General features: G+C 42.8%; 1 protein-coding gene across 1 annotated transcript in view; it reads left to right on the plus strand.

Annotated features, from left to right (window-relative positions):
• Positions 1–14,728, plus strand: part of LOC126194806 (guanine nucleotide-binding protein G(s) subunit alpha) — a 412,531-nt gene that overhangs the window by 164,053 nt on the left and 233,750 nt on the right. The gene's annotated exons all lie outside the window — the stretch shown is intronic.

Genomic DNA, 14,728 nt, shown 5'->3' on the forward strand with positions numbered 1-14,728 from the left:
CAAAAATTTTTGGTTTCCAAATAATTTTTTTTTTAAAATGAGTAATGTTTATTCGTAAAATTTCCTTTGCTTTGAAGTATTGTGTTGTTATAGAAATTGGGGAAGCGATCAACACTTTTTGCGTAAGATCGCCTACAGTTGTAAACTAGCAAAAAACACAATCGGTACATCACTACAGAGAGAGAAATGGAACTGTTGCCGTGTGCCATTGTCTGTCAGACGGTACCTGTGTACGAGCAGTGTACAGGACTTGCCGCCCTTCCGCCTGGTCTACATTGTGGTTTTTAGCTGTCATCCTCGGATATCAGCCGTATTGCAGAATGGTACCATCTCTAGTTTGGAAGTATTATACGAAGTGTATTAGCAATGAAGCCCAACACTCCACTTGCTTTAAAAGATTAAAAACGGGAAGATGCACAACAAACTTGTTGTTACGTCATATAAGGCGAAAACATGCACCATGTTGCGTGGAAGAGAAGGTAAATTTGATTGACATACCCACAGTTTGACGTGCTATAAACTTTGGATAATAACAGAAACCTCAGTTTTGTGGTTACTTCAAGGCGAAAATTAATACCATCCAAATGTCACTATCGAGGAAAATAATCAGCTTGTGGTATTTCGCTCTCGCTGTTGCCACGCCTGTCTCCCCCATCCACGAAACCTTTGCTGGAGGTAGACATTTCTGCCGGAGCCTCAATCCCTTATCGAGCGTTATCTCCTACCCCTTCATCATTAGAATTTTTCAATCTTTGTTGGTAGACTACGATTATTACTGGAAATAACAGCAATTGAAAAACGAGAATCGGTAATTCCGAAACCTGTTACTTTGAACGGTTTTAAGTCAGGTGAAACTGGAGTAGAAAAGTAACTGTGTAACCGAAAGCAGGTTGTTTCAGCGATAACTTCTACCCCTAGCTTCTCGCTTCTCCTGGAACGGGTGTAGCAGCTGGTTTTGTGCTGTATGTTTAGTGATCTTGCTAATTTCGTTACATCTCGGTCCCATTTGGAAAAAAAAATCTCTGTCGATGATACTACAACGGAATTCAGAATAAATTTTGTTTGCTCATATTTCTTGCACAGATTAATTTGACCTTACGTGCGACTTCAGGCCGGGATACGGGTCAAATTTTACCGTACATTTTGCTGCGACCTTGTTGTTGTGCCACGCAGTATTGCTGCGCATACCCTATCCACAGATTTCCGTCGCGTATCTCCGTATGACCCCTCATGCTACGATAGGAATTTTTGCTACTGTAAGACTCCCAGAACACATACGTAAAGCGATACTGGCGACCCATGTTCGCCAGTCCATCACATTATGAGCGAAACACACATCATAAGTACTAATCCCAATAATCTTTAAAATGGAAAACTATTTTCGAAGTACATAATTTCAATTACATCCCAGAGCAAAATTACAGTAACTTTCTCAAATTAAGTTACTGGAGTAAAGTAAACATCTCATGTTAATTTATTGCTTGTTGATGTTTTCGTCTTCACATTGGCTTGATGGTGCTCTTCGCGCTAGGTCTTTGCGTAACTACTACAACCGACATATATTCGAACATGATTACAGTCCTCAAGCGTTGGCCCGTCTTTACAATTTTTGCTTACCAAGGTGGAAACCCAGTTCTAAGCAAAGAAGGGAAAGCAGAAAGGTGGAAGGAGTATATAGAGGGTCTATACAAGGGCGATGTATTTGAGGACAATATTAAGGAAATTGAAGAGAATGTGGATGAAGATGAAATGTGAGATACGATATTGCGTGAAGAGTTTGATTGCGCACTGAAAGACCTGAGTCGAAACAAGGCCCCGGGAGTAGACAACATTCCATTAGAACTACTGACAGCCTTGGGAGAGCCAGTCCTGACAAAACTCTACCATCTGGTGAGCAAGATGTATGAAACAGGCGAAATACCCTCAGACTTCAAGAAGAATATAATAATTCCAATCCCAAAGAAAGCCGGTGCTGACAGATGTGAAAATTACCGAACTATCAGTTTAGTAAGTCACAGCTGCAAAATACTAACACGAATTCTTTACAGACGAATGGAAAAACTGGTAGAAGCTGACCTCGGGGAAGATCAGTTTGGATTCCGTAGAAATATGGGAACACGTGAGGCAATACTGACCCTACGACTTATCTTTGAAGCTAGATTAAGGGAAGGCAGACTTACGTTTCTAGCATTTGTAGACTTAGAGAAAGCTTTTGACAGTGTTGACTGGAATACTCTCTTTCACATTCTGAAGGTAGCAGGGGTAAAATACAGGGAGCGAAAAGCTATTTACAATTTGTACAGAAACCAGATGGCAGTTACAAGAGTCAAGGGGCATGAAAGGGAAGCAGTCGCTGGGAAGGGAGTGAGACAGGGCTGTAGCCTCTCCCCGATGTTATTCAATCTGTATATTGAGCAAGCAGTAAAGGAAACAAAAGAAAAATTCGGAGAATGTATTAAAATCCATGGAGACGAAATAAAAACTTTGAGGTTCGCCGATGACATGGTAATTATGTCAGAGACAGCAAAGGACTTGGAAGAGCAGTTGAACGGAATGGACAGTGTCTTGAAAGGAAGATATAAGATGAACATCAACAAAAGCAAAACGAGGATAATGGAATGTAATCGAATTAAGGCGAGTGATGCTGAGGGAATTAGATTAGGAAATGGAAGGCTTAAAGTAGTAAAGGAGATTTGCTATTTGGGGAGCAAAATAACTGATGGTCGAAGTAGAGAGGATATAAAATGTAGACTGGCAATGGCAAGGAAATCTTTTCTGAAGAAGAGAAATATGTGAACATCGAGTATAGATTTAAATGTCAGGAAGTCATTTCTGAAAGTATTTGTATGGAGTGTAGCCATGTATGGAAGTGAAACATGGACGATAACTAGTTCGGACAAGAAGGGAATAGAAGCTTTCGAAATGTGGTGCTACAGAAGAATGGTGAAGATAAGGTGGGTAGATCACGTAACTAATGAGGAGGTATTGAATAGGATTGGGGAGAAGAGAAGTTTGTGGCATAACTTGACCAGAAGAAGGGATCGGTTGCTAGGACATGTTCTGAGGCATCAAGGGATCACCTATTTAGTATTGGAGGGCAGCGTGGAGGGTAAAAATCGTAGAGGGAGACCGAGAGATGAGTACACTAAACAGATACAGAAAGATGTAGGTTGCAGTAGGAACTGGGAGATGAAGCAGCTTGCACAGGATAGAGTAGCATGGAGAGCTGCATCAAACCAGTCTCTTGACTGAAAACAACAACTACTTTCTATCCATTACAAAATTAACGATTCCTTGATGCCTCACAGTGTGTAATATTAACCCATCTCTTCTTTTAGTAAAATTGTGTCATAAATTAATTTCTTGGTAGTTCGAGGCAGTATCTTTCAGCTAACCGATTTACCCTCCGATCCTCAGAATTCTACTCTGACACCATATTTCAGAATGTTGTAACCTCTACCTGTTTGATTTGTTTGTCATACCTGTTTCACTTTAGTGCTAGGCTATACTCCAAAAGGTACTTTCAAAAAAGACTTCCTAACACTTAAGTATATATTCGATATTATGCCCTTCTGAAAATGACAGATTTAATATTGTGCCTGTACTTCGGCAATCATCAGTTACGTTGCTGCTGAAATAGCAAACCCGATCCACTACCTCTTCAGCATCGCCTTATTTGATTCGACTACATCCTGTTACACTGTTGTAGTTTTGTTCTTGTTCTTCTGACAGCCTCTTTCCTTTTAGCTGCACTTCCAAAACCTTTGGCGTCCCTGACAAAATTACGATGTCGTCGGCAAACCTCAATGTCGGTATTACTTCTCCGTAAATTTAATTCCCTCTTCAAATTTCTCTTGGGCTTCCTTTATTGACTGCTCTACGTACGGATGGAATTACATGGTACAAAGGCTACAACCTTCTCCCTCACACACTCATCAGGTTTTTATACTTCGACCGGTATAATCTTTCTGGTTTATTACAAATTTTGGATAAACTTTCGTTCCCTACATTTTATCCCTAATGCCTTCAGAATTTCGAAGAGTGCATTCCAGTTAACAATTTCAAAGTCTTTCTCTAAATCTCCAAATGCTGTAAACGCAGGTTTGCGTTTCTTCAGTGTATCTTCTAAAATAAATCATAGGATCAATGCTGCTTACGTGTTCTTCCATTTTTCCGGTATTCAGATCCATGTTCCACGAGGAAACTAATCGTAAAATAATTAACCGTCGTCAAACAATGTAAATTATGGTCATGGAATGTAGCAGAGAAAAGTAAAAGGGGACCGTATGGAAGACAAATTGTAAACATTGTGAAGGCACGAACGTAACAAAAAAAAATCTGGAATAAACTATTACAAGACGCGATTTAACGTGCGCTAGCTGCACGTAACGGTGGTAGCAGAGACAGACTTCAATACAATGTTGCGTTTTCGAATTATCCCGCAGACAACCGTAATTGGAAAATATATGTTTATGACTAAGAGCGCTATCGAAAACACGTTTCGAAGACTAAATAGTAATACGACAGGCCATGAGAGAAACCAAATAATCATGTACTCTCTAGGTACGCCATTCGTCTAATAGCCTCTCCTTATTGATATAGTAAATATCAGTGTTATCCACAGAAACCAATAAAATGAAAGATGCAGAACCTACTATCTCCGTCAAATGTGCATGGAAATAACATCACTTTTTAAATGACTAGCAGTTATCTGAGCCATTCTAAGAGAAATCGCCGAACTGACGCGAGTCAGAATACATCAACTTCACCAGTAAAGATAAATTTACAATAAATCTGCTCTTCACCTGTCACCCTATTATGTGACCACTCTTTCATACTGTGAAACTTAAGACAAATAAAGTAGCTTCGTCATGGGCGTCACCTTCCCTATCACTAGGCGTGCTGCGCAGTTCCAGTGACACAGTAGTGAAATATGCTGTACTCCAATAAAAAACAGTGTGGTGATAACACCATTCATGTGTTTTCACTGACTGTCATGTCGAATTTAGCGAAGAGGGGGAATACCCAGTAAGCAGGGCATATTGGTCCGCGTAATCAGACTGACTCCAAGCGACCACATATTCTTTGAGTAAGTGTATCGAAACTGTTCTTACGCACTGATGGTCACAAAAATGTACACTTTCGACCTTCAAAACTGGAACAAAATGAAGGCGGTATGCAGCCAAGATCAAATCGTCATGTGCTGTACACTGAGGTGACAAGTCATGGGATAGCTTTGTGTACTTACACAGATGGCGGCAGAATAGCCCACGCAAGTATAAAATGGCAGTGCATCGGCAGGACTGTCATTTTACTCAGGTGGTTGATGTGAAAAGGTGTCCGACGTTATTATGGCCTCGCGACGGGAATTAAGTTTTTTTTAATTGCGGAATGGTAGTTGGAGCTAGACGCATGGGACATTCCATTTCGGAAATCGCTAGTGCATTCAGTATTCTGAGATCCATCGTGTTGAAAGTGTGCCGAGAATACCAAATTTCAGGCATTATCTCTCACCACAGATAACGCAGTGGCCGATAGTCTTCACTTAACGACAGAGAGCAGCAGCGTTTCCGTCAGTGCTAACAACAAGCAACACTTCGTGAAAAACCACAGAGATCAATGTGGGATGTACGGCGAACGTATCCTTTAGGACAGTGCAACGAAATGTTGAATGTGGCGTTAATGGACTATGACAGCAGACAACCGACAAGAGAGCCTTTGCTAACAGAATGACATTGCCTGCAGTGCCTCTCCTGGGCTCGTGACGATATCGGTTGTACCTTAGACGGCTAGAAAACCGTGGCATGGTAAGATGACTCAGTATTTCATTTGGTAAGAGCTGACAGCTGGGTTAGTGTGTGGTGCAGACCCAATGAAGCCATAGACCCAAGTTGTCAACAAGAAATTGTGCAAGCTGGTGTTCGTCCCAGTATGATGTGGGCTTTGTTCACTTGGATAGCCGGTAATTTTGATAGCAGCCGTTAAATTTGTGAAGCTTTGGGGTCGATGTCTGTGCGCAAACTTCGAAATCTCATTGATGTTAGCTTTCAACAGCATAACGTAAGACCGCTTGTTAACTTCATCTGGAACTCACCCGTTGAAAACATCGGGTCATAATTTGCCGCAAGAGTTGCACGCAACCACTCTAAAGCTAACGAGGTTGTTGGACATGGGATACAATTCAAACAGCATGAGATGACGTACTCTATGTCATCAAAGTCGAGTTAGAGCCATTGTTGCGGCCAGAAGTGGCAGCTCTGTGTACTGCATTTTGCATCATGTATAACGCAAAATGACCTACATATTGTATCATATATTCTTCCTACAGTACGGTACACGTACAAAAAGTAAATCTTGGCGGCCAGCAGGGTAGACGTCGTACCACAAATTGCGGTACACTGCATGCACGTAGTAGTACTTGGTGAAGGCCAAACTCTGAAATCGCGAATCATACTGCTGGTCCTGCTACGTCTCCCATTGGCTCCTACTAGAAACCTGGAACGCTCCCTGTGCTATAGCTTGCCTAAGGAGGCTGGGGACCGCTGTTACCCGTCGGGAGCTCCTAGCAGTGTGACTGACACGTATGTAAGATCTGGTCAGTTCTACAGTGTTCAGCCTTTAATCTCTTCGTTTGACTCAGCAGATCGCATGTACGTACAGGCTCGCGCAAGAAGAACGCTGGTATGGTTAGATTTATTTTGATTACATATAAAATGCATTTTGACGACTGCAACTTTCAGATTGTTGAATGAACGAGGTTTGCGGCAATGGACTTGGCATTTCAAATGACCCGTAAGAAGAAGTCACAGCCCGTCAGATCTGGTGAGCGTGCAGGCCAGTGGAGATCGCCGAAACGTGAGATCAAATATTGACGAAACACTCCTAGCAACTGCCATGGATGCATTAGTTGTGTGTGAGATGGCTCCATCTTGTTGGAACCACAATTGTGTTGATCCCCAAAGCCTCAAGTTGTGTCCACGAAACACATCGTTCAGAATTTACTGTTGCACTAGCGCCACCACCACCACCACCACCATCATCATCATTTAAGACTGATTATGCCGTTCAGCGTTCAGTCTGGAGCCTAGCCTCCTTATAAAATTCCTCCACGATCCCCTATTCAGTGCCAACATTGGTGCCTTTTCTGATGTTAAACCTATTACTTCAAAATCATTCTTAACCGAATCCAGGTACCTTCTCCTTGGTCTGCCCCGACTCCTCCTACCCTCTACTGCTGAACCCACGAGTCTCTTGGGTAACCTTGCTTCTCCCATGTGTGTAACATGACCCCACCATCTAAGCCTGTTCGCCCTGACTACTACATCTATAGAGTTAATTCCCAGTTTTTCTTTGATTTCCTCATTGTGGACACCCTCCTGCCATTGTTCCCATCTACTAGTACCTACAATCATCCTAGCTACTTTCATATCCGTAACCTCAACCTTGTTGATAAGGCGCCACCTTAAAAGCCCCAACGATCACCCCATAGGTAACTTTACACCACACGGTCACTTTAGCAATGTGCAGTGGTTAACGGTGCGATACTTTTGGATTGTCTGCTTCCCAATAGCGACAGTTCTGCTTATTTACCAAACCGTCCAATTGAAAGTAAACTTCGTCGTTCATCATTATCTAAACGTCATCAGTAGCAAGAACATCGAGCATTATCTCAAAAAGCAATTCCCTTTCGTCGAAATCACTTTCGTGAAGCTTCTGTACTATCATTATTTTATAAGGATGGGATTGGAACTCTCAGCCCAGGATGCGCTGTAGCGAGCGACGAGACATGCCCAAACTCAGAGCACGTCGCGTAGTGGACTGGCGGGACCTGAAGGCGTGCTTAGTCCGCCAACCTTTTCTGGTGTTGACGCCGTAAGAGGTCGACCAGTCGACTTTTTCTTCACAACTGATGCAGTTCTGCGAGAGGAGATGATGCGATTAGATATCGAACCATTACGCTCAACACTGAATGTGTGCGGGAAAGCCATTGAACGGTGATAACAGATTCACCACTTTTGAAATAATGTTCAACAGTGAAAGCAGGATGCTGAAAGGTCCACAGCGCCATTGTTACTGAAACTTGATGCCCAAACGACAGGATAACAGTCTCTGGGGCGGTTGACTGCTCCTCTCCACTTCTACCAGGGAACTCAAATCCATGCGTTCATTTTGTGCCACCCTGTAAATCGCTAAGAGCGACAAGACTGTTTGGAATTAGAACTTAATGTTACTAAACGGATGACACTAGTCACCGTTTCATTTTTATGTAATTACGAAGTTTAACACAAACATGCTGTGATTACAGCTGACTGACTGGTACAGTGTCAATAAAATTCTTTTGGGTTGTTGTCAGTATTGTCAATATATGAAATTGCCTGACGTTTCTGCCACTATTGCAAGTGGCCTTCCTCAGGGCTATGTGCTGAGTCGAGACTCGTTAATTATTAGTAGTAGGTTTTCCAATTGAGGTTGTTATCGATATACAGTCCCCAAAAGTTGACATTTTCCGCTCCTAGTATTTCATTGTTCGCTAAACCTGTTTTTAAAGCTTGTGGAGTCTTGTGAGAAGTATTCAGCCGTATGTATTGAATCTTGGCGAAATTCAGAGATAATCCATGTAATTCTACAGCGCAAGATAATGTTAGCACGAGTTGAGAGTTTCAGGTAGTACTTCTGTCTCTCAAGGCATGTCGAAGAGAAGGAATTTCGTTGTCTTAGGCATCATTAATATCCAAGAAGGGTGCAAATGTCACAGTATCAGACACATTTAGTTAAAAGTCGATCATAAATGTACAAAAAGCACTCATCGAACTGAAAATATTACGTAAAGGAAGTACTTTGTTACGATTTTCCACAAACGATGCCGTGTCGATGGGGTGCAGCTATAAGAGCTCCGACAGTGAATCAGACGTAAGCGATTCTCAAAAATTCTAGAGTAATTTTTCTCTCTTAGATTAACCAGAAGTTGTGGAATGGCCCTATTAAATGGAGGACAAGGGTCGATTCGCCGAAATTTTTAGCTGTAAACGGTAAACGGTGAAGAGTTTTCTGTGTCCTTCTACAGTATCCGTTATTAACTTTCTTTTTGACTGTGCTCACAGATAAACGGACCGGACCTTTGAGCAGCTACCTGAAAGAGTTGACTATTGAATGCCGAGCAGTTAAACCTTGTTTTGGCGCAGTCTTGGACTGTCGCGCGTCAGCCAGCATGGATGAACGAGCTGTTGAAGTAAGCTACCAGTTTTTTTCCGCAGCCCGGTCGCACCCGCCGCAGAGGCTGGCGTGCACGCCGTCAGCGAATTCACGTCACGTCTCGACGGCGGCACCGGCACGCCTTGCCGCTCCTTTGTTTCCGGTGTGACAGGAAGCGTCAGCGCGGCGCCGCTCCTGGAGAAACGCGTATGGAATCAGGGTAAACACCAGTCGCTGTAGGTAATGAAAGCCGCCACAAACTCGGTTCCAGTCCTCGTGTTCAGACTTGGACTATGCAATCGTCTGTACTGTATCAAACAAGGCCGTTCTCCGCTGCTACAACAGGGATAACTAGATGTTTTTCAGCACATTTTGACGGCTTGCCCGATGACCATCCCAATATAGGCTGACGAATCTAAAGGTGTTGAAGGGACAGGATTTATATATTTCTGTCCCATTACGGAAACCAGGGCTATGCAGAAACTTCCCCTGAAACGAGCAACTTCACGGCCAAGGTTCTACAGGGTGATTAAAAAAGGAAGAACAGATTTCAGTTACTCATTACAAACAACTATTAAAGATAAAAACATATTCCACATGTCTCAGTGCAATGTTAGCAATGCACTATACCATACACTCAACATGAGCACCATGCGTTGCTCGAGAAACGTGGAAACAATAGGCCATTTCATTCCACACCGCATCAACAGAACTCTGTTGATTGAATCGATAGCTTTAACAATTTAATATCTCAGATCTTGAAGAGTAGCTGCCATACGTGAGACAAACATTCTTTTACTCCATAGATAAAAAAATCGGGAGGAGTGAGGTCTGGTGACCTTGAAAACCAAAAGAATGAACAAGATCGTGTTGTCCACCTCTTCCGGTCTAACGTTGTGGAGTGGTATTGTTAATATAACGCCGCACCTCAAGATGAAAGGGAGGCTGGGCGCAGTCATGCATAAAAATTATTGAAATATTCTTGTAGTTGAAGCAACCATTTTTGCAGCCTGTCCACGTATGGCATACCTGTCACAATTTCCTCCGCAAAAAAAGAGAAGTCCATAAACGTATGAACAGAAACGGCACAAAAAACCTTCAGTTTCGGTGAGGCTCCTTCATGTTCGACTAAGATTTTGTAATACCAAAATTATTATGGCGGTTTACTGTAACCGATAAATGAAACGGCAATTCGTCCGGAAAGCTGAGTCATCCGGGAAAGTGGCCTCTTCCATATCCTGGAATACTGAAATGCAAAATTCATGCCTTTTGTTATGGTCGCCGGTACGTAGTAGCTGCAGTAATTGCAACGTGTAAGACTTCGTATCCAGGCGTCGTTTGAGAACAAGCCACACCGTAGTTTGAGGAAGTTGAAGTTCCAGGCCTGTCTGTCTTGTGGGCCTCAGAGGGCTCCGTGTGAATGCATCTCTGGTACGCTGGACATTTTCATCAGACATGTGTGGCAGACTACTGCTCTTGCCTTTGCATATGCAACCAACTTCCAAGAATTTTGTATGCCAGTCACAAATTTTCTAGTGCAGAGGCAGCTTCTTGCTGAATAGACGGGGGAATGCACCTTAAACTTGAACAATGGATTGTCTTCGCGCAAATTCCGACACACAAAATGATCTCTCTTGTGGTGTAGTCGCCATTTTGCTACAAACAAACAACTGCGCAGCTGTGTCGAAACTTTATAAATCTTCCTCTGCCCTGCAGCGTGTTATAATCTGCAGCATCTGTTATAATTTGTTTGTAACAAACAGCTGAAATCTGTTATTTATTTCTGAATCGCCCGGTACACCTACATCTGCGTGCATACCGTGCAAACCACCGTGAAGTGCGTGGCAGAGGGTAGGGGTGCCACATGTTAGGGTTTCTTTCCACTTTTAGCAATAACAGAGGCTCTCAGACAGGTATAGCATATCATCAACGATATTTTTCCGGCAGAATCGCGGATCTCCTTCAACAGATTAGACTATCAGCCATGGAACTTGCAAACGAACTACTACCTCTTTGATGCAACGGAACTAATTTGTCATTGGATCCAGCAGTGCGAAAGTGTGTAAGTCCTTAAGAATTCGACGTCATTCCGGAAACGGACAACGAGAGAAGTGATTAATTAGGCAAAAGTAGTGTCCCGGAAGGGATACCTTTCATTGTACCTCTAACTTAGGCAGACTTTGTAACCAATGTGACGAAAGGGTCACTTGATACTGATGTCGGAAAAACTCTCAGATGACGAGAGGACCAGTCTCTGCAAGGATTCAATCGCTGATTTCATTCCTGTATTATATTCAGAGTTCAAACATCAGTAATAAGAGTGCGAAATCTATGCCGATGTTATCCTGCATTGGTCTCTGGATTCTTCTATAACGTATCACTTCTTTCGCTCCAGCCCATGAATGATGTGATCAAAAGTATCCGGACACCTGGCTAAAAATGACTTACTAGTTCGTGTGCCCTCCACCGTTAATGCTGGAATTCAGTATGGTGTTGGCGCACCCTTAGCCTTGATGACAGCTTCCACTCTCGCTGTCATACGTCCAGTCAGGTGCTGGAAGGTTTCTTGGCGAATGGCAGCCCATTCTTCACGAAGTGCTGCACCGAGGAGAGGTATCGATGTCGGTCGGTGAGACCTGGCACGAAGTCGGCGTTCCAAAACATCCTTAAGATGTTCTGTAGGATTCATGTCAGTACTCTGTGCAGGCCAGTCCTTTACATGGATGTTATTGCCGTGCATGCACTCCGCCACAGGCCGTGCATTATGAACAGGTGCTTGATCGTGTTGAAAGATGCAATCGCCATCCCCGAATTGCTCTTCTACAGTGGGAAGGTGCTTAAATCATCAATGTAAGCTTGTGCTGTGGTAGTGCCACCCAAAACAACTGGGGGTGCAAGCCCCATCTATGAAAAACACGACCACACCATAACACCATCGCCTCCGAATTTTGCTGTTGGTACTACACACGCTGGCAGATGACGTTCACCGGGGATTCGCCATACCCACACCCTGCAGTTGGATCACCACATTGTGTACCGTGATTCGTCATTCCACACAACGTTTTTTTCACTGTTCAATCGTCCATTGTTTACACTCTTTACACCAAGCGAGGCGTCGATTGTCGTTTGCCAGCGTGATGTGTGGCTTATGAGCAGCCGCTCGACCTTGAAATGCAAGCTTTGTCACTTCCCACCTAATTGTCACAATACTTGCAGTGGATCCTGATGCAGTTGGGAATTCCTGTGTGATGGTTTGGACAGGTGTCTGTCTGTTACACATTACGACCCTTTTCAACGGTCGGTGGTCTCTGTCAGTCAACAGACAAGGTCGGCCTGTGTGCTTTTTTGCTATACGTGTCCCTTCAAGTTTCTACTTCACTATCACATCGGAAACAGTGGACCTAAAGATGTTAAGGAGTGTGGAAATCTCGCGTACAGACGTATGACCCAAGTGACACCCAATCACAAGTTCGCGAGTTCCGCGCAGCGCCATATTCCGCTCTCTCACGAGTCTAGTGACTACAGATGTCGCTGATATGGAGTACCTGGCAGTAGATTGCAGCACAAACTTATGTTTGTTGGAGTGTCTGGATACTTTTGATCACATAGTGTGTGTGAAAAAATTAAAAGTTGCGCCGTGGTTCGAAGTCTGTTAAACTGTATGACCCGTATAACGATGTGTTAAGCCAGTTAACAGTTAACTGTAAGGCAGGGGTATGCGACTCCAATATGACCACGCCTATTGAAGTCGTGTGGTGAGGGCAACTTTTTTTTTCAGTTCGGGGCCGAACCGCACAATAACCATGGATTCGGCGTGGGGCGGCAGTGGGGTGAGTGGACTGCTGTAGCCTTCTGTGGGATTGTGTACCATTGCGGTCTACGGCGGGGACGAAGCTTCTCCGTCGTTTCTAGGTCCCCGGTTCAATACAATACAAGGCATATGTTTTCTTAAGTTCCTCACTGTTATTTTATTCTTATAAATTCTCAGTGATAAAGTTCATTTATATTATAATTAACCATCTGGAATTGTTTGATATTTACTTTCAATACTGGTTTGTTTTGAGCAAGTAAGAAACATGTTGCTGAGCCTTGCGTGATTGTCCCATTTTATAAGGGCGTTTTAGGCAGCACACCTTCATTGAGAAGTCGTTACGTGCTTAATCTTCCATAAAACGGTAAAAGTTGAAGAGAAGAATAAAATCGAACCTTTTTTTTGTCATGTAATTGAGTATTATTACCATTGAATACAAAACTTTCATTCTTCCACAGAAACCGAAACAATATTTTTGAGCCAGGGATAATCTAGAAGTAATTTTGAAATGTAACACAAGTTTTGGTGAGTAAGGTATTCTCTGAACTACTTAAATCGAAACGAAATACAACCTTGTCAACATGAAAACGTAGTTTTAAAACTGTGTGCATCAAATTTAGACACACGAAATTTGAAAGGTTTGGACATTTTGTTACTTCAGGAACGTATGGAGCAGGCGAATAGCTCCAGTCTTTTACCCTAAAAATGCTGGCTAGAAATGCACTTAATTTTCCGTGAGGCGCTCCTCTTTAATCAGGAAATGTAAAAATACAAATTATTTAGGGCATCGAACCTTGTTGTCTTTAGGCGTGTCATATTTATCCACAACCTACATACTTAGCCAGATGGTGAAGCTAATGGAATCAACAGTCTTAGGGAACGGCCTTCAAATGTTTCATCCTATCGTCCTGATCTCTGACTTTTTGTCTCATTCTTGTTCATTTGGTTCTTGTGCTCTTCGTCTGTAGGAAGTTAACCGTGAGCTCATTTTGGAATCTGCATATCCGGAAACATACATCGACCAGAAGTTAAAGGAAGTGAAGTTCGCGGTTAGGGAGAGAGTGTGTGGAAGAGAACTTTCACAACACATTCACTTTGTGATGTCGACTAAAGAAAGAAGTGGCTGACTTACTAAGAAGTTGAGTACAGACTCGGTAACAGCAGCAAATACAGCAAATAACATTATTGTGGAAAGATTTTTTTTTCTCCTTTCCCGTCCTAAACTTAATGTAAATTTTCAGAATTTTTCACCGAGCACCTTATGCCTTATTGGTAAAGCGTCCTCATTGTGTATGCTTTCTGCGAAAACATTACATTGTAAATAAAAACTCTTCAACTTAGTAGTAACCGAAATTATAGAAAGTTTATTGATTGAAAATACAAAACTGCCGCTAAGAAACCACTATCAATGAAGCGAATAGAAATTTTCATAACTCTCAGTAAGTTTAGGAAGGGAAAAACAAAAAATACATGTGACAACAGCTGCTGGGGAAGATGACCACACAAACAAATATGTAGCCGTTATTCTCTCAAGCAGGTTTCAGTGTTGCAGGCAGACCGAGAAGAATCGGATGTGGGAATTATGTTCGTTGCGATATTCTGTTTGGGAAAGTCCTGCACTACTGCCCGAAAATGTCCTAATCTAACACCCCTACCCCCTGCGGGTCCGGGGATTAGAATAGAACACCTCGGTATTCCTGCCTGTTGTAAGAGGCGATTAAAAGG

This window comes from Schistocerca nitens, chromosome 7 (genome assembly GCF_023898315.1).
Source record: "Schistocerca nitens isolate TAMUIC-IGC-003100 chromosome 7, iqSchNite1.1, whole genome shotgun sequence".
In the NCBI taxonomy this organism is placed as follows: Eukaryota; Metazoa; Arthropoda; class Insecta; order Orthoptera; family Acrididae; genus Schistocerca; species Schistocerca nitens.